General features: G+C 37.6%; 1 long non-coding RNA gene across 1 annotated transcript; it reads right to left on the bottom strand.

The window, feature by feature from the left end:
- Positions 1-1,137: 1,137 nt before the first annotated feature.
- LOC306655984 lies at positions 1,138-24,550 on the bottom strand. The gene is made up of 5 exons (XR_013762380.1): positions 24,286-24,550; positions 13,392-13,468; positions 10,405-10,592; positions 6,742-6,790; positions 1,138-3,694 (listed from the first exon to the last, which is right to left on the bottom strand). It is a non-coding gene; the product is annotated as an uncharacterized lncRNA (long non-coding RNA).
- Between the last annotated feature and the right edge of the window lie 290 nt (positions 24,551-24,840).

The following is a 24,840-nucleotide window of genomic DNA, read 5'->3' as shown; positions in this document are numbered from 1 at the left end:
TTGCTGATTCATCAACAGACTATACATGCCCTAAGGGAAAAAATAATCAGTGATCTTGAGGATGTATCAATAGGAACTTTATAAATAAGATGCAAAAGGAAGGAGGATGAGGGGAAGAAGGAACAGAATGCTCAAGAACTGTGAGATAATTATAAAAAGTGTAATATGTACACAATGAGAAAAACTGAAGGAGAAGAAAGAGGATGATGAACAAAAGAAATATTTGAAATGTTAATGACTGACAATATTTCAAAATTGTTGACAGAGACCAAATCATAGATCTGGCAATCAGAGAGACCAATTGGGATAAGTACCCAAAATTCTGGACCTAGTTTTATCATATTCAAACTGTAGAAAACCAAGGACAAAAAAAAAGATAGTCTCAAATGAAACTAGAGAATAAATAAATAACATCTATAGAGGAATAATAAGAATTATATCAGATTTCTCATGAGAAATCTTGAAAGCACAAAGAGAATGAAGTGAAGTATTTAAAGTGTTGGGAAGCAAAAACAACCACCAACCTAGAATTTGGTACCTAATGAAATTATCCTTCAAAAATGAAGATGAAAGAAAGACTTAGACAAAAAGTGAAAAAGTAGAACTATATTGGGAAAGGAAAAAACACTGAAAAATGTCTTCAGAAGGAAGGAAAATGGAGCATGATGACTGGTGCAGAACAGAAATGGCTCAGATTACTCAGCTGCAAAAAGATAGGAATAGTATCAGAAAAGGAATAAATGAAGGTAAAGTAAATTTTTTATTCTTAATTTATCTAATGGAAACTTTTAAAATTCAAAGTAATAATAGCAACAATTTATTGAGTGATTATAGCCTATAGGAAAATAATTGACAAAGTTGTTATGAAGGATGGGGAGAATGGTTGGGAATACTCTGTTATTAGGTGCCTGAACGAACTGTGTAGCCATATACCATTATTTGAAATTTTACTTAGATTAACTGTAAATTATATTGCAAGCTCTTGGTGACCACTGCCTTTTTTTATGTTAAAGGAAGTATAATTTATATGCTAAGAAAGTGAAGTCATGTAAAATGCTTTATTAAAAACAAATATGACAAAGAAAGGAAGTTTTTTTTTTTGCTTTTTGAATAGTAATTTTTAAAGTATTGTTCCTTTAATTTAGAAAATAAAATGCATTATTGCACATCAGTCTTACAATAATACACGTTCTTATAATTGCCCATGTGTTTTATCTTTACTAACAGAAACAAATAGAAAACAGTTACAAACATGATGGATAGTAACTCAAGTATATCAATAATCCTTTTGGACATGAATGGTCTAAATATATCCATTAAAAGACAGACTGTCAAAGTATATAGAAAAACAAGACCAAACTATATGCTGTCCACAAGAAACCCATTTAAATATAACAATACAAACAGATTCAAAGTCAAGGGATGGCAAAAAACTTACCACCAACACCAATCAAAGAAAGTTGGAGAAGTTATAAATTTCAGACAAAGAAGACTTCAGAAAAAAAGGAGTACCCAGGGTGGAGGGAAGGAATGATAAAAGAGGCAATTTTCTAAGAAGATATAACAATCTTTAAGGTACATAACATTACGCATTTTTTAAAAAAAGAACTGTTTAACACAAAGATTGGACCTTAGTGTAAAAGTCACAAACTGGGAGAATATCTGTCTGCAAAACAAATATCAATAAAGATTTGTGTCCAAAATATTAAAGTGATTCTCAAAACTCACAATAGGAAAACAAATGACACACTTAGAAATAGGTAAGGAAGTTGAAGAGACATCTCATCACAAACAGATGGAAAATAAGCACATGAAATATATATTATGTGTGATCAAGGAAGTGCAAATTAAAATAACTAAATGATACTATCATATACCCATTAGAATGGCTAAAATCCAAAATGTTGACAATACTAAACATTGGGGAGGATGAGCAGCAATAGAAACACTTATAAATTGTTAATTGGAGTGAAAATGGTAGAGCCACTCTGGAAGACAGTTTGGCAGTTTCTTATAAAGATAAATGTAATCTTACCATATGTCTGCTCCCAGGTATTTACCCAATTGAATTGAAAACTTATGTCCATACCAAACCTGCTCATCAATATTTATAGCAATTTTATTCATAATTGTCCAAACCTGGGGGCAACCCAGATGTCCTTTAATAGATGAATGGATAAACAAACCATGGTACATCTATATGATAGAACCTCATTCAGTGATAAAAGGAAATCAGCTACTGAGTCACAGAAAAGACATGGAGGAAATTTAAACGCACATTGTTGAATAAAATGAATTAGTCTAAAAGGTGACATCCTGCATAATTCCAGTTGATGTCATTGTGAAAAAGGCAAAAACTGTCAGAGAAAGAGAGGCTGGGAAGAACAGGTGCAGACATGTGGATTTTAGTGCAGTACAATTATTCCATATGACACTGTATTGATGGAACATGACATACATTTTTACCAAGACCTGTACAATACAAAGATTGTCCTTTAAGGTAACACAATGCAAAGATTGAACTTGAATGCAAACTCTGGATGTCAGTTCATAATATAACAAGATAATCTAACTTTTTAAAATTAATTGTAACAAACGTGCCACGTTAATACAAGATGTTAATAATAGGGGACTCGGCACAGGGGACTGGTATATGGGAACGCTGCGTTATCTGTTCAATTTTTCTATAAATCTGAAGCTAGTCTAAGAAACAAAGCTTCTTAATTTTTTAAAGCAACGTGTCCACTTCATAGATGAGAACAGGAGGCCTGGTGCTCAGAAAGATTAAATAACTTGATGGAAGTCACTCAGCACAATTGCAGTGGCATGGGACTTTGGATCAGAAGCTCAAAATAGGAGCTAGTTTACCTACATATGCACTCAGGGCTTAGGGAAACCAGGCCTCAGGTCTTTTACTAAACAGGTGTGTTTCCTTGTGGTGGGATGAAGGGCCCATAATTTGATTTCCTGTGCCCTCCATGTGATTCTGATGTGCACCAAAGCCTGAGGACCAATGCAAGTCAAGAGTAGGGTGAAGCTGGAGTCATGCTGAGCTTAGGGGTGTTGGAGGCGGAACAAACTTGGGTGCTCTGTGGAAGCCTGTCTGCTCCAAGACACCTCTCTACATGTTACAGAAGAGCTTGCCTAGATTTGGGAGGATTCCTGAAGAAGGTATTCACGGAATTGGATGTTTCCCTTGCATGTAAAAAATCTTGTTTATGGAGTTTGAGAGAAAAAAGAGACCATTTTAATCCAATTTTCTTCAGTGAAAGTGAAAAGAAGATACAATATAATTTATCTTCAGACTACATATTTAAGGTAGGAGTCCTTCATTTGTTTGAAAATATTTATCAAGTATTTACTATTTTCTGGGAATTGATTAGGTTCAGGAGATACAGTTTGAATAGAATACACTGAATTTTGTAAGCCTTCATTTTCAAGGGGACAGGCAGTCAAATAAACATTTTTTTAAAAAAGGTATTTATTAGGTTCCTTGTGTCTAATAAAGCTGAATCATTTGATAGGAGGAACCCCACAAAATCTCCTCAGTTACTTCGTATAAATGTGCCCTGTTGTTCTGGAGATCCTGGGTGAGCAGATGTCCAGCATCCCTTTCGTGCAGAGAAGAATTATATGCTTGAGTTGTTGCTGAATTCATTCTCCATGTGCAGAAGAAGGTATGTTTCATGTTGTTCTGAATATTGAATGACAAAAAGGAAAAGAAAATCAACCATACAAAAATAACTGCATGACATTAGGGCTGAGAACTTAAAATCCAAAAAAGAAGGGGGGGAAAAAAAAAGAAAGGAAATTCCAAATTAAGCCAAATATTCAGGACCACACTGCCTTTTTTCAGCCACACTGAAGTGAACTGTTACCAACCAGAATTCTTTCTTCACCTGGTGTTTCCTTGGCTTTTTTGACACTCAGCACTTACTACTCAGGGAGAAATGGCGTCCTGACATTCAGGTGGTCCTCTCTGTTTTCACTGCTGGTAGGTAGTTAGAAGACATTTTACTAAGGAACTTCAAAAAGAAAGGTTTGTTTATTTCAACTGTTTGAAAGTTGATCTTCTTTGTATAAAAGCATGGCATAGCAAATGGAAGATCAGAATGGATTTCAATAATATTTTAAAAACATCTCCACACTAAAAGAAAGGAGGATGTTAGGGAAATCATAGAGGAAATATAAATCCCTGAATTTTACACCACTGTGAACTGGACTATACCAGGAATTTCCAATGGCAAGTCACAGAGAAACCAAGGTACCTTCATCCCTACAGATTTAATTTTCTTCTCTGACTTTTTAAAGTGACTCAAATTGCCTTTCCCAAAGCTTGAAATTAGTGGATTTCAAATTTCACTGAATTTTAGAATCCTGTTGGGGAACTTTTAAAAATTCTAATGCTTAAGCTATATTCCCTATCAATAATATCAGAAGTTTCAGGGGGTACAGTCTAAGAATCTTTTTTTCCCCCATACTAGGGATTGAAGCCAGGAGGGCTTAGCCACTGAGCCACATCCCCAGCCCTTTTTATTTTTTAGTTTGAGACAGGGTCTTACTAAGTTGTCCAGGCTGACCTCAAACTTGTGGTCCTTCTATGTTAGCCTCCCAGGTAGCTGGGAATACAGGTATGAACCACTGCACCTGGCTGGGTGTTAGGATGTTTAAAGCTCCTCAAGTATTGCCAAAGTACAATACTTGAGATGTTTGAGATCTAGTGTCCTCAATACCTAGTTAATAATACAGTAGGCAGCCTTCTGTCAATACCAAAATAATTTGGATGAGGGAGTGGAAGCAATTGATGTATCTTCTTTTGCCCTCCCCTCAGGTGGTAGGAGAGAAATCTGACACTATCATTTAAAATTAGGCAACTTTTAGTATACTTAATAAACATAAAGTAGAACAATTTATTTTTCTTCTTGGTAGGAACCTAAGTTGGTTGTACTAAATGGAAGAATTTCAGGGCTGTGGAGATGGGAGATTCACAATTTAATCTTTAGCATGCCTGGAATGGCCGTGATGGAACCTACCCAGCATCTATTCCAGGCTCGATTTGTTACCAGGTAGACAAGATGTGGGGTGGGCAGGAGGAGTGTGTTGCTAGTGGGTGACTGCGTTGGCTGCTAACAAGTCAGGATGAATGTCCAAATGTCCAAAAAATAAAACGATTGCTGAGATCTTTTAATTGAGATGTGAATAGAAGTCAACTGGAGAAATATTTGACAAATAGTAACTTTCCTAGTGTTTGGTCGTAAATATCAGGGGGTATGTTATCATTACCACTGATAACAGGCAAAGAATGTGGTGGTGGTGTTAAACCTTGAATGTGTGTTGTACTGTGTGTTCATGATAAGAATATATTATTTTTATACTATCACCTATTGGTAAACTGAGGAACAGAGAATTATAGGATCTTTTCCAAGGTAACATGGCCAGCAGAGGAAACCCTGAGTCTGACTGAGTTCAGCTATATTTATAAAATAACTGGAGGGTACTTAGGTGATTGTGGCACCAAGGACAATACTGGAGTGTTCATCTTTTTGACTAATAAGATGGTGACTCTTGACACCCTCCTATAATAGACGGGCACCATTGTCTCCCTCACAGTGACATTTCTCTTTTGTTTATGAAGATGAGGAATGAAGAGAATTGAGTCATTTTGGGGTTTTCTGGGTAATCTTGACTTAAAACCCATAGATGCTCAAGGGGCAGGATTATCCTTTAATCAGAATTATAGGCATGATTAAATATGACTTTTTCTTTTTTGCCTTGTCTCCAGGCAAAGAAAGAGATAAATGATGTGCCCCTGATGGTTCCATGTGATGCCTGAGTCGCTAGCCTGCTCTCTTTTTTCTGTCCCCAGGTCAACACTCAGACAGTGTGGCTAGAGAACCAGGGTAGCAGAACAATTAAGAGTGAAACTGTTGTTGCTGGAATCCTCGTGCTGCCCTTTACTGATTGTGGGGCCACTAGTGAGTTATGACATCGCACAGTCTGATCACCACCCTTCATACCAAAAGTGAGGAGTTTGTGGTTAGCTTTGTGCACAGAGTACCAAGCCCCTAGCACAGGAGTGAAGGAGGCACTCATCTAATGGCAGGGGCTCCTGTTGTTCTGTCAGTGTCATTTTTCCTATTTAAATTCTCTCGTAATTTTGTATTGACAATTTATGTAATATTTCCATGTGACAGTTTAGTACTACCAAATTTGACCTGATGTCTTGAATCACTGGAGACATGGAATTGTAAGATGTTTCCTGTGCAACTCTGCATTTATTATAAATTTCATTTTGAGTCCTGGATCACACAAGAAAATGTTAGTTTGATTAATATCAGTAGCTGGCCTGAAGTCCTATTAGTTCTGGGTGCTTTTAAGTATATATAAATTATCAAATAATGTTGAAAATAATCCCTGGCTTACAAAAAGAAGTCTTTCAAATCAATAGAAAGAATATGATTACAATTACAAATAAAGATTACAATTATTGTTGGTATTTATATACCTGTCGGTGAACCTGTCACATTTTGGGTTCAACATCAGTTGAGAATAAGAGTTGTCAATCTAAAAGGAAGCATTCAAGTATCTATGTCATGGTATCTTTTATACCATGTCTAGTATCTTTTATCTGAATGATACCAAAGGTAAAAACAGCAAGGGATGTGGGGGTGTGGGTGGGGGTGGGCAGTACCTAAAAGTGGAGCTTTGGAGTCACAAACTTGGTCTGTCCCTGCTTCTTACCTTCTTACATGGAACAAGTTATTCATATCTTCAGGGTTTTTTTCTTCATCTGCAAAAATAATAGTACCTATTTTAAAAGATCATTACTAAACTTAAATGACATATATGAAAGATTTGACACAGTAGGTAGCATGTGTTGCATATTAGCTATTAACAATGTTGTTATCATCATTATTATTATCAGATTCAGAGCAGTTGCTGGGATAAAGGGACATATTAGCTAATGTGACATAGGCTAGGGTGTGGATTTGTGTCTTTGAGTTCTTTGTATTTTGTAGGTACTGTTTTTCCTAAACCAAGAATTACTGTCATGTTAGAATATTATATTACTTCATAATCCAGAGGGATCAAAGACTTACTTAATGATAATGTATAACCCTGTAAGTAAAATGAACACAGGACAGAAGATGGTTGCTTACTTTCTTTGCCTTTCTTTTGGAATTTATTTTATAAAATATAAGATACACTCACTACAAGTCTATTCTCCTCATGAGCATAGCACACCCAAAGAAACCACCTTAACATTGCAGGCAAACTCCAATCTCATTGCTGAAGCTGGGTTTGGCTATAGGCTGGAATACTTTTTTTTTTTTTTAATTTCAAATTTTTATCTGTTTTAATTAGTTATACAAGACAGCAGAATGCATTTCAATTCATTGTACACAAATGGAGCACAACTTTTCATTTCTCTGGTTGTACACAATGTAGAGTCCCACCATTTGTGCAATCATACATGTACCTAGGGTAATGATGTCCGCCTCATTCCACCATCTTTCCCACCCCCATACCCCTCCCTTCCCTTCACTCCCATCTGCCCAATTCAAAGTTCCTTCATTCTTCCCTTGTCTCCCCACCCCCATGATTGTGGATCAGCATCCACATATCAGAGAAAACATTTGGGTTTTTGGGATTGGCTTATTTTACTTAGCATGATATTCTCCAACTCTATTCATTTACCTGCAAATGCCATAATTTCATTCTCCTTTAAGGGTGAGTAATATTCCATTGTGTATGTATACCACAGTTTCTTTATCCATTCATCTATTGAAGGGCATCTAGGTTGGTTCTACAATTTAGCTATTGTGAATTGAGCTGCTGTAAACATTGATGTGGTGGTGTCACTGTAGTATGCTGATTTTAAGTACTTTGGGTATAAATTGGAGAGTGGGAGAGCTGAGTTAAATGGTGGTTCTGTTCCAAGTTTTCTAAGGAATCTCCATATTGCTTTTCACAGTGGTTGCTCCAATTTGCAGTTCCACTAGCAATGTATGAGTGTACCTTTCCCCACACATCGTTGCCAACACTTATTGCTGCTTGTAATCTTGATAATTGCCATTTTGACTGGAGTGAGGTGAAATCTGAGAGTAGTTTTGATTTGCATTTCTCTAATTACTAGAGATGTTGAACAATTCTTTCATATATTTGTTGATCGGTTATACATCTTCATCTGTGAAGTATCTTTGGCTGGAATTCTTACATGTTGCCTCACTCATTGAAGGAGAGACTCCTGTGGTCTGGAATGAACTAGGGGTTGGCAGCCATGATAGCTACCCAGAAAGTCACCTGTCATCAGGTTTATGAGTTTCCTAGGTCTGCTGTAACAAAGTCTCCCATGCTGGGAGACTTAAAATAACAGAAGCTTATTTTCTCACAGTGCTGGAGGCTAGAGGTCTGAAATCAAGGTGTTAGCTCCCTCTGACACAAATGGGGGACTTTTTCCTTGCTTCTTCCCAGTGTCTCTTGTTTTCCAGGCAGTCTTCAGCATTCCTGGGCTTGTATATACATCATTCTAAACTTCTGGACTTCATATGGCATTCTCCTTGGGTTCTTCATAGTGTTCTCCCTTTGTGTAGGGAACCCTGTCACAATGGATCTAGGGCTTTTACCAATGACTTCATTTTTAATGTGATTGCTTCTGTAAAGACTCTATTTCCAAATAGGGTCATATACTAAGGAATTAAAAATCATGACTTGGATTTTTTTTAGGGGAACACAACTCAATCTGTAATACCAGTATTCTCCATCTTTAGACTAAATAACTCTCGGAGGCTCTGCATACAGTTTTGACAATTGAGGGAGGAAAACAGGCATCCCAAAAGAATTTAAATATTCCTCCCGCTATAGACCTGCACATGTAAATTTCCTAAAAGTGGATCTTGCCATTACATTGCAAATGGTATGCTGCAGTGTACATTTTGTGTTGAAAATATGAATGTGCAAAGGATAAACATTTAGAATTCAATTCACTTTAAGTTTTGTAATCCTGTTAGGGCATTTTTCTCCCTCTGATACACTGGAAGCTTCAACAAATCAAAGTACTCTAGGTTTTTGAGCATGAGTCAAGTTTATCTTCATGACTTAACATGTTTCAAATCTAATTTTTAAGGGTTATTCCATGGAGACAGCTATCTTCCTTTAGTGGTTTACTGTCCATGAAAAAAACAAACAAAAAATTAAAAAAAGACAAAACACAAGACATATTACTTTGTTTAGATCAATTTTGGGGAAAATGAATAATAGTTGAGAGTAATGGTAAGTTCTTAGAAGTGCCAGGCATTATGCAAATCCCTTCCTTACATTGAAGAGCCTGGCCCTTAAAATGCTAAATGGGATGGAATTTAATTACCTTTACTGGTGAAAATCTTGTTAACTCATAAGTTTATTGACTGTTTTAACTTTCAGAAGAAAAATTAAAAGCTCTTCTTGATTTCTTTGTTGATTTCTATAAACTTAACATTTTGATTTTCCCTCTTCCTACATGCTTATATGCTTTGTATGATGAATTGTTTCTATAATTTCTGGATCTTTGTTCTAAGAATCTAGAAACAGGATTGAAGAGGAAGTCAGTTTCACCTTTCTGATACCTGACATGCATTGGATAATGGCCAACTGGTCATATTTGAACAATGAATACATTATTTGTGCATTTTATTGAAGTATATACATGTTTAAACACTGGGAAAATGTCTTCATGTATCTTAGTTTGCATTTACTTAGAAACTTCCTATTTCTTGAGGTATTTTTATGGTCAGGCACATATGCATGCAATGATTGTATGACCACCCTTGGATTTGTATTGCATCTAATGAAATTAACTTTTTTGCTCACCCTTGGGCAACCTTTGGAAATAAGACAATAGTCTCAGTTGTTTGCTTCCTGGAGAAATGTTAATGATTAACTTGAAAAAAGGAAAAATTTCTTTTACCCCATTGCCTAATTTTTCATAATTCCTACAATTGCTGTGTACCTTATCTTTGTTTAATACATCCCATACAAGATAGGAACGTCTATAATACTGGTGTACATATATTTTGGCTAAGGAGAGAACATTACTCTACCTAAAGACTTTATTTCTTTTCATTTGGGGTGATTGTTTTTTATATTAAGTCTTGTCTACAGCCAGAAAATGTTGAATTCAGGCTTTGCATTAATGGTTGTTAGAAAGCATCAATATGATTTATTTGGATACTAACTACCTTTTGCTTAAATCTACATAGTAACTAATATTTTCCACATGAACCCAGCAAATCCTTATTGGTGAGCTCCTCTCCTACATGATATGAATACTAAAACATGTGAATTTCCAAGAGTATAGCCTCTGAGATTGCTCTTTAGGGACATGCATAGGTGGTCAACTCAAGGTGAAATCTGGGGGTGACTTACTGCGTGGTGATGGATGAAGCATTTGGCTATTGGCCATGGTTGTCTTCAAGGTATTGAGTGGAGGGTTGGGTCCTCTATTGAGCTCTGGAGAGCAGTCTGGAATAACCCAGAACTCTTCTCTCTAGCAGGCTGGGCTGAAGAGAGAAGCCAGTTTTCTTGCCTGATGGTTGGATGTCTAGGCATCTGGACTAGGTACACAGTTAGAAGCACAACACTAAATCCTTTATCTTTTTGTCTCATTTGGTTTGCTTAACTTCACTACTTTTAATTTAAACCATTTAATTGAGATATGATTGACATGCATAAAGCTGTTCATACTTAATGTGTAGAACTTGATGAATTTAGAGATAAATATGTACTGCAAAACTATCTCCACAATGTATGCCATAAATCTCTTACTTCAAAAAGTTTAATCTTCTTTATTATTATCATTATTATTATTTTGTGAGCACACTTAACACAAGATGTACTCTCAGAAAAAGGTTAAGCATACAATATAGTATTGTTAACTATAAAAGTATGCTGTATAGTACATCTCTAGGACACACTCATTTTATATAAATGGAATTTTGTACCCTTTGACCCACATCTTCCCACTTCTTTCTTCTCCCCAGCACCAGGTGACTACATTCTAAACTCTCTGATTCTATGAGTCGTCACTATTTTAGATCCATCATATAAGTGTTATCATGTACGTTTGTATTTCTTCCATGTCTGCATTATTTTATTTAGTAAATTGTCCTCCAGGTTCTTCCAAGTTGTGTCAAACAGTAGGATTTCCTTCTTTTTTAAGGCTGATAGGATTCCTGTGTGTGTGTATGTGTGCAGTTTACTTATGCATTTATTCATTGATGGACATTTAGGTTGCTTTCATATCTTGGTTTTCGTGAATAATGCTGCAATTAATAAGGGGATTCCGATAGTTCTTCAAAATCCTGATTTTAATTCCTTTGGATATTATACCCAGAAGTCAGATTTCTGGAACATATGTGATATTGACTACCTTTTATGTAATTGGTCATTTGCATGTATTCTTTGGAGAAATATCTAAATATCTTTGCCCATTTGTTTTAGGCTACTTGGGTTGTTTATTTATTTACTTATTTATTTTGTGGGGGTGGTCATTTATTGGTGGTTCTTTCTATTTAGTTATAAGAGTACCTTATATATTTTGGATACTGACCCCTTATCAAACACAGGGTTTGCAAACACTTCACCTTGATTCTGTAGGTTGCTTTTGCTGATTGTTCCCTTTGCTCTGCAGAGTTTTTAGTTCGATGTAATTCCATTTGTCTATTTTTTCTTTTGTTGCCTACACTTTTGGTGTCATAACCAAGAAATCAAAAAGATAAATAAAATTAACAAGACTTTAACTAATCTAAGAAAAATGAGAGAAGACTAAAAAACTTTGAGCCATTATATACCAAAAATTGGATAACCTAGAAGAAATGGATAAAATCATAAAAAATAGAAACTACCAAGACTAAACCAAAAGATGGAAAGTTTGAACAAATCAATAACAAAAAAGGAGATTGAATCAGTAACCAAAAACATTTTTAAGGAAGAAAAACTCAGACCAGATAGCTTCTACACTTAAACATGAATTTATGCCAATTGTTATTAAACACTTCCAAAAATAGATGTAGGGGTAAAATCTTTTATAAAACCAGTACCAGTATCACCCTGATACCACAACCAAAGATACCATAAGAAAAGTAAACTGCAGGCCAATATGCCTGATGAAGATGAATATAAAAATTTTCAACAAAATATTAACAAATCAAATTTAACAACATATTAAAGAGATCATATGCCATGGCTAAGTGGGATTAATTCCTGGCATGCAAGGATGGCTCAATATATTTGAGTCAATTAGTAGGATACACTGCATTAACAGAATGAACAATAAAACATACATGAATATTTCAATAGATGCAGAAAAGGCATTTGGCAAAATTTAACTTCCATATTATTAAAACTCACAATAAATTAGATCGAGAAGGAATTTGTCTTAACACAATAAAGTTCAGATGTAAAAAGCCCACAGCTAATATTATACTCAATTATGAAAAATGGAAAGTTTTTCATTTAAAGTCTGGAACTACTCCTACTACCTCTATTTGACATAGTATTAGAAGTCTTGGTTAGGGTAATGATACATGAAAAATAAACAAAAGGCATCTAAATCAGATATAAAGAAGTTAAAATGCGTTTGCTTCTTGTTCTCAAGATGACCTGCATTCTCCTTGCTTTATTCCTTGCTTGACCCCTAAAAGCTTCTCACTCTTGAGGGGACAGCATTATCCCTTGTATGTGTATCTGCTTTCCTAAATATATCTATGCCTCTGCATGGAGTGTGGGGGAGGCTGGGGTGTGGGGAAGATGTTAAAATCATATCTGTTTGCAGATGGCATGGTTTTATATATAGAAAAACAAAAGACAAAAAACTGGTGGGAATAAACAATTCAATAGAGTGGGAGGACACAAATAAATACCAGTAAATCATTTTTCTATACAAAATAATCAACTATCCAAAAGGGAAATGTAGAAAGCAATACAACTTACAATTGCATTGAAGTAATAAGCTAAACCACAAAGGTGAAAGACTTCTACATTGAAAACTATAAAACACCCATGAAAGAAATTAAAGCAAACACAAATTCCATGTTTGTGGATTTAAAAAATCAATATTGTTAATATCCACGCTACTCAAACCCAAATATATATTTATTTCAATCCCTTTCAAAATCACAATGACATTTTTTATAGAAACAAAAACAATAATCCTAAACTTTACATGGAATCATAGCCAAAGCAATTTTGAATAAGAGTAATAAAGGTGGAGGCATCACACTTTCTGATTTAAAAATATATTACAAAACTACAGTAATGAAAACAGTATGGTATTAGTATAAAAACAGGCAGATAGGTGGATGGAACAGAATAGATAACCCAGAAATAAACCCATACATATATGTTCAACTGACCTTTGACCAGGGTGCCAAGAAAGGACAATGAGGAAAGAAAAATCTCTTCAATAAGTGGTGCTGGAAAAAGTAGATATCTACATGCAGAAAATGAAATTAGATTCGAACCTTATCCCATATACAATAATGTTCCAACAGTGCCATTATGTGGTACTGATAAACCTTCCAATTTTATTATGAGAAAATTGAAGGACATCAAGGTTTCATGCTTTATCCTTTGTAGAAGAGGTAATAAATGATTGATCGAGGATTTTTATCCCAGTGGTTTGACACCAGGTATCCTTTTGTTTAGAGTTAACTTTCAACAATTCCATAGAGAGGCCATATAATACATGGCAAAGGGCATGGTTTTATGACTAGACAGCCCTGGGTTCAAATCCTAGTTCCACACTTAGTGACTGGGCATCTTTGAGTCCAGTACTTAACCTTTCTAGGTTCAGTTTCTTCATCTGTGAAGCAGCATTGCTATGAGAATTATATGAGATAATATATATTAATGCCTAGCCTGATGATTAATAGGTATCCAAAAATGCTAACTCATTTCCCTTGAAGCTCCTGGCTTATATTCCATTCTAACACCTTGACTGGCTTTCCTGGTATGTCCCTTACTTGTGTTAGGAATGGCTCTACAGTCATGCTGCAAGGCTGCCATAGCTCCAATAAATACTTCTCAGAAATGGGGCTTTGGCCAAAATTACAGGAGTTTTATTTCACTTCGAGCAGAGGTAAATCCATCCAGACATCCTCTTTTTAAGTACTGAGGGCTGCATCTGTTTCAGACCAAAAATAATACCTTGTGATTGGAAATGTTTCAGTAACATTATTTGTGTGTTTTATTGAAGCAGAAGTTACAATTATTAGCGACACCAGGAATTTCAGACATTTAAACACAATCTCAGATTCTCCAGAGCAAACCACATCCCTGTGCAATTATTAGTTTATCTAAATACCTTCCATCCCAGTCCCGAATTGATGCTGGCCTTTGTAGGACAAAGGAGGTCCCTCTGAGGACAGATTATACTGGGATTTCAGTGGCAGGCAGACAAACCTGGAACCTGGCTGGGGGCTGCAATAAAAGTGACTTGGGTCTATTAGCAAGTCATTTGCTGCTTGGCTTGGGTCACTTCCTAGTCACTGACAATTTGGCTAGGTTATCCCAACTCCCTGTTCGAAGCTGACCTTAAGGATTTAAAAGAATTAAAAACAGGACTTTCCTTTTCTTGGAGTTCATTCCTACTGTCACCTGATCTCTTTATAACATCCATTTCAGTCAATCGCTCACAACCCAACATCTGAGCAAGAGAAAGAAATACAAACTAAAAACCAGCCCTCTTTCAAATTGTCAAAATTTTAATTTTAGTGATGGGATCAATATTTTTGTGGTTATATCTATTTATTTGTTTAACAATAGTTTTAAATGGAAAGAAACCATAATGCCTTTTAAGTTCAAAGTACATGATCAGAATTGATGGGCATGTTGTGTTCCAGAGAATGATTAGGGCTCTTTTGAAATGGGTATATTCTTCATGAGCCTCATGATTACTGGTGATATGAGAACTTTGTTTTCCACTTACAGATGAGGACTCAAGACTTCCAGAGAGAAGCCATTTATACATGATCATCTATAGGTGGTGGGGCCAGGAGTTGAACCAAGGTCTATGATGTTCAAGCTTATTATACTTTTCTAGCTCCTGCTTGCTTCTTAAATTTGGGAGAGGCAAAGGTCTCAGTCTTAACTACAGGCCCAAACCATGTTGTTGTATTGTTACTCTGACAGTCTGATGCTTGCTGTTGTTTTAAATGTTTAAAAAATTAAACCTTTAGTTGGTCAATTTACAAGTTGTTAATATAATTACCCTCAACAGGAAGTTATTGTGTGTGTTATACTGTGCACTGGGAGATATGGAGAACATTCCCAGGTAGAAGACTGGAGCTACTGTAGACTTTATAGATGGGGTGTGATATGAATCTGTTTGAGGTTTGGGAAGATGATTGACAGTGGTAAGGAGAGTGGATTAGGGGAAGGACTGAGATGAGACAATTCAAAAGGCATTTTGCTGGCCAGGCAAGAAGGGTCCGACTGATACTTTCTCATACCCAAATTAGAGGGAAATACCTTAGACTAATTCCTTTTCTGAATTACCACACTAGGAGGGGTGTTTCAGCAGTCAACACTGGCCAACTTTCCTTCTTTCACTCACCCCAAGGGAGGGAACTTCAGCCCTGGAGTACTACCTTTCCTCTTTGGGGCCTACCTCATATCTGCTGCTGTGGGAATAAGTGGCAATGCAGAATACTGGGAAAGGCATCACTGGGAGGTGAGGCCCCATGGATGAAACATGACCCCCTGAGAAATTCAAATAACTGAAGTGGAGGAAATAAGGACAAGGCTTACTGAGAGGGCAAGCAGCATGTCAATCACAGAAGTTCTTCCAGGCCATGCTACAGAGGCTAGGCCACATACCTTGAGACAAGAGGGAACCACAAAGAGGTGTTAAGCCAAGCTATGTGGAGAGGTGGAGCAGTGTGCATGTCTTCATTTATAAAGATCACATAGCAAAACTGGAGGCAAGTGATTGGCTGTTACAATAATCCTTGTGAGCATGATGGAAACATGGAATAAGTTAGTGGTTGCAGCAAAACGGGGAGGAGAGAACTAAAATGAGAGGTGCAAAGACTTAGAATCCACTAAGTTTGATGACAGATTGAGTGTCGGGTGGTAGGCAGGGTCTGGGAGGAATACTGGGATGTCTTGGGATTTCTGCATCAAGTGATGACAAGCATAAGGCACCTCTGCTGAGATGGAGGCTGTTGGAGGAGAAGTTGGTGTGGGAGGATTGGCAGGAATTCAGCTTTGGACTGTTGCATTGGAGAGGCTGTGGGACACCTGGGTGGAGCTAGGTCTAGGTGGTAGAAGCACCTAACAGAAGTTCAATCTTATAACCTCAGAGTAGAGATCATCTGGATGAAAGATTCAGTAAAAAGAATAGATGATGAGACTAGAAAGAAGAGAATGAAGATTAGCAGCTGGTTTTGGAGGAAAGGATGTGAATTCTCACTTGCTGGTCTTATTTTAAAACCACTCTTTTGAGAGATGGTGTATCCAATTCTCAGGTGCCTGCTTCATTCATTTTTTTTCCCATTATACCCGCCCCCCCCAAAGTATAAACCCTTAACTAAAATGTACCAAAACTAATCTGAAATTTTTAAAAGAAAACCTGTATTACTCTTGTCATTTAATTTCACTCAACCCCTTCTATCACAGCCCTTGCCTGAGACTTGAAAAGCAAGGTTATAAAAAGTTTGGTGCTTGACTTCCTATGTTGTTGTTCATTCTTTTTTGACTTTATGTGTCCAATTGTCCTACTAAATATTTATTGAGCACAAGAACATGGGCAAGGCCCCTAATCTCATGGAGTTTGCAAGATAATGGAGGGAGGTGGTCAGAAGATGTGGAAATAAATAAGAAAATATCACCATGTCCAGAGAAGTTTTGCCATACATTTAGATTGTCTTATAAAAATGATTTTAAAAAAGAAAAAAAATATTAGTAGGTTTTGAAAAAAATATTTTAGAAGTCTGTGCATTTATTATATACTTACCTGGTACATCCTGAGAGTCAGACACCAGTAGTCAGTTGATTTTTGATATGCAAGTACTAACAGATTTCTGGGCCCCTCTAAAGTGTATATCTATTGTTAATTTTTACCTGGAATCTGTTGACAGCTCCCATGAATACAGAGTTCTTTCATTTTTTTGTTATGGTTTCTGAACAGACCCTCCCACTCCTTCCCCAGTTCTGCCTCTGCATCTGGCAAGTAAGGAACCAAGATATCTCATTTCAAGACTCCTCAGCCCTTCCTTTCATTGTTCATGAGAGAAGTTCCTGGCATGTTGGTGCTATCCACTTGGGTATGAAAGCACTCCTGCTCCCTGGGAATGTACTCCTAGGAACACCGAGAGTCCAGGAAGCAGAATGGTCTAGATTTTTCTCACCCAGTTCTCTGTAGGCCATTTCTTCCTAACTGATACCCAAAGGAAGTCCTGAGAAAACGAGACTCTACAAATCACAGTCAGGTGACCATGCATTGAGGCAGTTGGACTGGTCAGAACTGCACTTGATGAATGAATAATTTGAGGATTTCTTTGTAAAAGTGATAGGTTTTTAAATGGCCACCATATGGGGGCAGGCAGGTGGCTGGCAAAGGTTTCTGTCCTGCTTTTGCTAGACAGGCTGCCCTCCAGCATGCTGTCAATGAAGGGCACTGACAGAAAGTGATTCCCGAAGCCTCTCTCCGGGCTGTGAGCTGACAGAGGACACTCCTGCCTGAGCAGGCGGCAGGTGCTGGGCTGGACGGAGCCCCGAGCTCGCCTGCAGTTATGCTGTCAGCCTCTTCCAGCTCTAATGCAACGTGACAACTGCCTACCTGGAGTGTGCTAATGGCAGAAACCTTTGCAAAATTGATGGTGGATTTCACATAGCAGAGTGGCTTCTCGTGTTATGGGTGGCAGAATGCCCTGGCTCCCTTTGCCAGTGGGAGACAGAAGGTTAGGGTCAGGACCTGGGCAATGGTGTAGATTTGAAAATCCAAATTTGCAGTTAAGTTGACCTCCTCCCTGGCTCTGTGTGTCACAGACATTTGTTTTCTCTCGAATGCAAAAGCTTCAACTGCTCTTAAAAAATGTTACCGGAAGATTCTCTTTGAACTGGATTCTACATGACATTAAGGAATGTAGAAGGTTGACAAGAAATGTAATGAGTAATGCTTCCACTCTGAAGTAAGTAGGATAAAATCCTACTTTGTCCTTGGTTGCCTGGATCAAGATGAGAATATTTTGCGTGAATCATACAGCTGATTGAAGCTTGCTCAGAGGTTCAGAGTCAACTATTTACGCAGTACTGCTCAACATTCCTCCTATGTATGGATCAAAAAACATTTTTATTCCAAAGTTCTGTTGTCATTGGGTTCATCAAATTATTGAAACTGAGCTAAACTTTGTTTTGTTTCCTGGATGTTAGGAACAGGAAAGGTAAAGCTAATTTGAAAGGCTGGAAAGTAGAATATTAAATCCTATTTGACAGAAAATGGAATGGTGCATGTGAAGTGCTTATCAAGATCTTGCAATAGATGTAAGCTTTTATAACTTATTATTCTAAAATTAGTTAATTACTAGGAGTTTTGGCGTTACTCTTGGTGTTTGGGTGCCAATATTGTTTTCCTTCCATCTTTGTGACTGTAGAGTTAAGAAGGGACAGCAAGATGGCTCATTTGCACTTACAGTTCTGCTAGAATCTGATGGAGTAACTGGGAGGGTGTGTGTGTGGGGTTTGCTTCAAGATGGGAGATAAACGTGGGGAATATGCAGCCATGTCTTGCAGGCGTACTGTTTGATAAAAAATGGAGAATTTTAGGCCATTTTTAATACTAATTGATAGAAATGCTTTGCTATTCTACCAAAAAGTTGAAACTTTGTTATAATGAAAACATATACCTCAAGCAAATACTTTAAAGTGAAAATTTCCACTTTTTCCCTTATGTTTCCTCTCACTGGAAATTCTTTGCCTTCCAGAACTATCTATACTACAGTTCTTCGTAATACCTGTTAGGCGATCATTTTCAAATAGGCAGTGGCAAGTTCATTTTGATGGCAAAGATATTTTTAAAAGATAAAAAAAAAATGACATCCTGGAAATCAGAAATTCTCTATTGTGTTTGCAGTTTTAACTTCTGGTTTTATAATCATTTTATTTTTTCCTATTTTACTTTATATTATTCAACAAACACTTTTGGAGTATTTATTATATTTCAGGGTCTATTTTAAACACTTTTCAGATATTGACTCATTTAATCTTCACAAAACCCTGCAAAGCAGGTAGAATTATCAACCCCCTCTTACAGATGAGGAAACTGAGGCAATGAAAGGTTAAGTAATGCACCTCTGAACTCATGTTCTTAATCACCATGCCGCCTCTATAGTCAGTATTTTAAGGCCAGCCATGATATATTTCAAAGGATATGCCAAGCTTTGAGGCTAATTTTTCCCAGATGAATCTGGGTGTCTTACGGGTGTCTTACTAAACTTCAGAGAAGTTTTAATTCTGTAATTTTCTCTTAAAAATTGGAAATTGCTCCTAATTGGTTGTTTTAACTTGGAGCATTCCAACTTTTCTCTAGTATAAAAACTTTTCTTTAATATAAAAGTGTTTGTTGTATTTCTTGTCTACCCTCATCCCCTCCGATAGTTTTAAAATTTTAAAAATGGTAAATGACAGCCTGAAGACAGGCCCACAACTGATCTACTCCTGAGCACCCCACAGGATATATTCAGGCTGTGTGAAACAACCTCCCAAGGTCAGGCATCCTTAAGAGGAAGTGCAGTACCTGGGGCCAGGATGGCGGGGTAGGGGTGGGGGTGCAGATACAAAGTGCCAATGTCTCCAGAGCTGCAGAGGCCTGGTGCCTGCGGAGTGGGAGCAGAGCCTGCATATGTTGGAAGAGGCCTCAGCTGTCAGTTCAGTGTCCTAGGTGGGTGTCCACATTTATGACCAGCCTCCAAGAGAAGGAACTTCAACCTTATCCCTAATAGCTGGCCATTCTAGCACTGCCCAGAGTTCTAGCAGCCTGTCACATGGTACTGAGGGGACCCACTTCATGACATGAATTGATAGGAGCAAGCAAAGGGATTTCACTACTTGAAGAAGAGAGACTTAGCTGTCATGTATGGAGAAATACTTGAAGAAAGAAGTTGAAGAGAACTTGAATCAAAAAAAAAAAAAAATCAAAGAAAGGGTCTGGGGATATAGCTCAGTTGGTAGAGTGTTTGCCTTGCAAGCACAAGGCCCTGGGTTCAATCCCCAGTACCACAAAAAAGTCGAAGAAAAAATTCAGAATGCTTTAGTAATATTTTAGGAAATAGTAAGAACACTGAAATGACAATTTCCAAATTTAAATGGCCCACTAGTTGAAGGAAAAAAGAGACTACATACCAATGGAAACAAAATTAGTGATCTTTTATGGTTTGGCTATGAGATGTCCCCCAGAAGCTCATGTGTGAGACATTGCATGAAGGTTCAGAGGAGAAATGATTGGGTTGTGAGAGTCTTAACCTAATCATTGAATTAATCCCTGATGGGATTAACTGAGTGGTAACTGGAGGCAGATGGGGGTGGCATCTAACTAGAGGACAGTTAATTGGGGATGTGGTTATGGGGTACATATATATTTTGCAACTGGAGAGCAGAGTCTCCCCTCTTCCTGATCAACATGTAAGATGACTCCCTCTGCCATGCTCTTCCGCCATGATGTTCAGTCTCACCTCGAGGCATGAGGAATGGAGCTGCCCTTCTATGGACTAAGACCTCTGAAACAGTGAGCCCTCAAATAAACCTTTCCTCCTAAAATTGTTCTGGTCAGATCCTTTAGTCACAGCAACAAAAAAGCTGTAAGATCGAATGGAGGAATAATTTCTAACACACAACAAAAAACAAAAAAAAAAGGAAAGGAATGGAAATTATGAATAAAATGATGAATTAAAAAGATAAGGAATGCAAATCCAGGAGATCTAATGGGTAAACAATAAGCATTGCCCAAGAAGAATTACAAATGAATTAGAATTATGAATTAGAATTAGAATTAGAAATGAAGCAACTAATAGAAGTATGTGTTGTTTGTAGACACCAAAGTGTGACTGGATGTGTATGTACACAGATGTGAATGATCTAAAGTTAAAGATGTTCAAGAAAGGTGTAATTCTCTCCCATTTTCCCTGCATTTGTATCTACTTTTTATATGGGTAGCCCCAAGGAGGGATATTTTTTTCCCACTTTGTAAAAAGTAAATACATATATTCATTCGGTTAGTTCCATTGCAAAACAATTTTTAAGAAGGTGGCATTACAACAGTGAACGATCCAGATCCAGTCTCTGCCTCAGAGCTTAGAGTTTAGCGGGAGAGACTAATAATTAGGATGGCATGACACATGCATGATAACAGAAGAAACCCAGTGAGTTGTGGGCACAAAGGTGAGGATCCCCTAATGCAGACTTGAGTGAACATTGACTGCTCTGAGTCCTGGAGGAGGAGAGTGAGTTAGCAAGAAGCAAAGGTTCCAGGAGCAGCAAGAGAGCATGTTGGAAGAATTGGAAGAAATCTTGCTGAAGATTCAGTGGAAGGATTTGGTGGTGGGAAGGGAGAAAGAGACAAAGCAGAGTTCAGCTGGGGACAGATCAATTATCAAGTACTTCTTATGTTTGGGGAACTACTCAAGGTGCTTTGATCCTCACAGTGACCAAACATTGTAGGCACAGCCCCATTTTTCAGATGAGGAAATTGAGGCAAAGAGAGGTCAACTAACTTGCCCAAGTTCACCCCATTAGTTAAATAGTGGTGCCAGGCAGTCTGACTCCAGAGCCCACACCCTAAGAATGTTGACAAAGGAAGGATTTTATTTTTCATACTGCTTGACCTTAGGAACCGTATCTAGTGGTTACAGACATAAGAGGATTGTCTTGGCTAAGCCACCCTCATGCAGCTCCACTGCAGTAGCTGACACATATGCCCGCCTGTTGCATCTGTGGACTTATCTGAGTACTCTTAAACCATGAGTAAATGATCCCCAGGCTGTCTTTAAGATAATTAGAAACAAATGGAAAATAGTTTGCCTATATTATCAACAGCATATCAGCAAACTTGTGTCTTAAAATGTGCATTCAATTTCTAATATTAAAAAACATAGTTAAAGCCATATGTTGGATATTATCACGCATCTTTGTGAAATTAGTAGGGACCCATTTGAATAACCATTTTGTTTAGATCAAACCTACTGAAGGTTTCTTTCTTTCTCTCTCTCTTTCTTTCTTTCTTTCTTTCTTTCTTTCTTTCTTTCTTTCTTTCTTTCTTTCTTTCTTTCTTTCTTTCCTTCTTTCTTTCTTTCTTTCTCTTTCTTTCTTTTTCTTATCTTTCTTTCCTAGCCTTTTACTCTGACCCCTCTGCAAATCTAAATATGAAAGAAAAATCATGTATGTGTGTGAAAGTGTGGGTGCCTGCAATCAGATGGATTGTCAAAAACCAGAACTTTAGGTCTGGAAAATTGTTATTTAGAGATATGGGTGTAGGCTGAGAAAATCAACAATTGCTCATGAAGAGCGTAAGTTGCTGGTAATTGCTATATAGTGGACCAAAAAGACTCTTCCTTTTCCTTTGTTTTCTTCTTTTTTCTCCTGCAACTTTGGGGAAAGTTGGGGGGGGGGCAGAGCTGGTTTGCTACTTTGTCTAATCATCTAGTTATTCCTCTAAATGCTTAATGACCATATCACATAGCTTTAGGAGAAAACCTTTTGAAACCTCTGCCCAGTCAGTGCTTGGGAAACTTGAATCACTGCTGTTTTACTAATTTCTCCATTTATGTTCATCATACATAAGTAAATACCAAGTCTACTGGGTTTTATGAGATGAACAGTCCTAGAAAGATATGCCTTCAATCTTTCCTTCTAGAGAACAAGAATTACGAGAAGAGTTCCACTGGGACACACATGTCAAAACAACTGTTTTGTGCCCACCAGTGCTCTACCTGTACGTCCTGCAGATGTACTCACAGGGGATTCTATTGGATGCTGGGAAGGAAGTGCATCAATATCATCAATCAGAACATTAGAAGCCAAGAGTCCTTGGAATTCCTAAAAATTAAAAATAAAATCACATTTTATAATGAATTAGTTGGATTTTCATAGCAGACACATACAAACAAGTAGATGGCTTAAAAAATGATAAAAGCATACTTCTGATCAAGTTAACTAAAAAGGCTTTGTAAAAATGTAGTTTAGCCAAAGTAAGAAAAACAAAAATCAGGGATAAACATAAAATCAGTTGATTTAGTCTGCCTTAAGTAAAATTGAACAACAACAAAATCTCTTGATTGTAGGTGCTGAATCAGCAAATAGAAGAAAAATCCCCCAAAGAATCAACCCTATATTTACAACCCACTTGAGGTTTTTCACTCTGACAGACTAGTCACTAAGTATAGATGGTCCTCCCACCATTGGTTTGTACAACTTTAAATTTGTCTTTCTTTGGTCTAGGCCCCAGGATATATTCTAGGTTCAGACCATGTCGCTTTGTGCTTTTTAAATGATGCTTCATCTATAACAAAGAGGCTAAAATTTTCCACGAGAAGCTTTCCCACACACACAAAAATGGGTGGACAACTCACCTCATTCCCTAATAGAAGCAAAAAATGGAAAAAGTCCAGTGAGATTAAATGCTACTTGTTTGATAAATACATATCTACTTTGCACAAGATACTCAGTTCAGTGCATCAAGATAAATCATGGTCTCTACATCCAGGGCTGTGTGTATTTTAGTGAGAAGGTAAAACAGGTGACTATTCTAGTTTGAGACAAGAAGAGTTAGAAAGAGGGCTCAAAAAGATTTTTTAAAGCCTTGTTTGTGTTAAAGGAGAGAGCAAGAGCATCTCCGGATGAGGGAAGCTTGCAGATGGTATTTCCTTAGAGCCTGATGAATGGAGATGATTTTGAGAGGCAGGGTTGGAGCTGAAGTTTCACGGGGAGGAGAGCACTGGTAAAAACACATGTGGAGGAGGCAGCTGTCACTGTGCGCTGTGATGGGAAGAAGAGGGTGACCGAGGAATGTGGAGTGGAGCCATGGGTTCAGGGTCTCTAAAGCCAAGCAGAGAGTTTTAGGAGACAGTTGAGAGCTGAGGTGTGGAGGATGCAGCACTACAAATGACCATTCACCTTGGTTCAGAGAAGACAGTTATGTCAAAAGAGCACAGCATATGGTCAGAATGTAAGTCTGAAGAGGATGCCATACTTTGCTTGTCTTCCAAAGGCAAACCCAAGGGATCCAATTTATAATCCCAGCCCCCATTCTCCTACCTTGGTTTTCCTTGGCCTCAATTTCCTCATCTTCAAGTTTAGAAACTCCCATCACCACTCCTCCTCCTCAGCCCTCTGATCAGGCTGATGCAGGTTTTTTTTCCCCTCTTTTCATTCCCTCTCAGGCCTACATATCTTCCCACATAGGCTCAGATGATCTCCCTCCTGAGTCCTTCCTCTTGGGGCTCCTCCGTTCTGTTAATCTTTGCCTATTTTTTTAGTGGAAACTTAACCTCCTGGTGCTTCTCTTGGGCTCTCTTATGCCCTCGAGTTGAGGAAGCTGGAATGAGGACTGAGATTGTGACAGTGGAGAGACCTTCAGGATCAAAACAAACACCAGGATTTAGCAGAAGATGACATGTGAAAGGTGGAGGAGTCAAAGACCGCACCTGCATTTCAAGGTTGGGTAAAAGATGGACAGAGGACTCTGGGAGAGGGGGTTTCCAAGGAAGTTGATACTTTCGGTCTCAGTGATATATCAAGTCTGAGTTCAACTTGGAAGTATCTTACAGATCACAGCATTTCAAGGAGAAAGAATTTTTTTGGTTTCGTTTG

The sequence above is a fragment of the Sciurus vulgaris genome (assembly GCF_902686455.1).
Source record: "Sciurus vulgaris genome assembly, chromosome: 3".
NCBI classification, from domain to species: Eukaryota; Metazoa; Chordata; class Mammalia; order Rodentia; family Sciuridae; genus Sciurus; species Sciurus vulgaris.
Note: the sequence above shows the minus strand (reverse complement) of the source record. Positions and strands in the feature narration are given on the sequence as shown.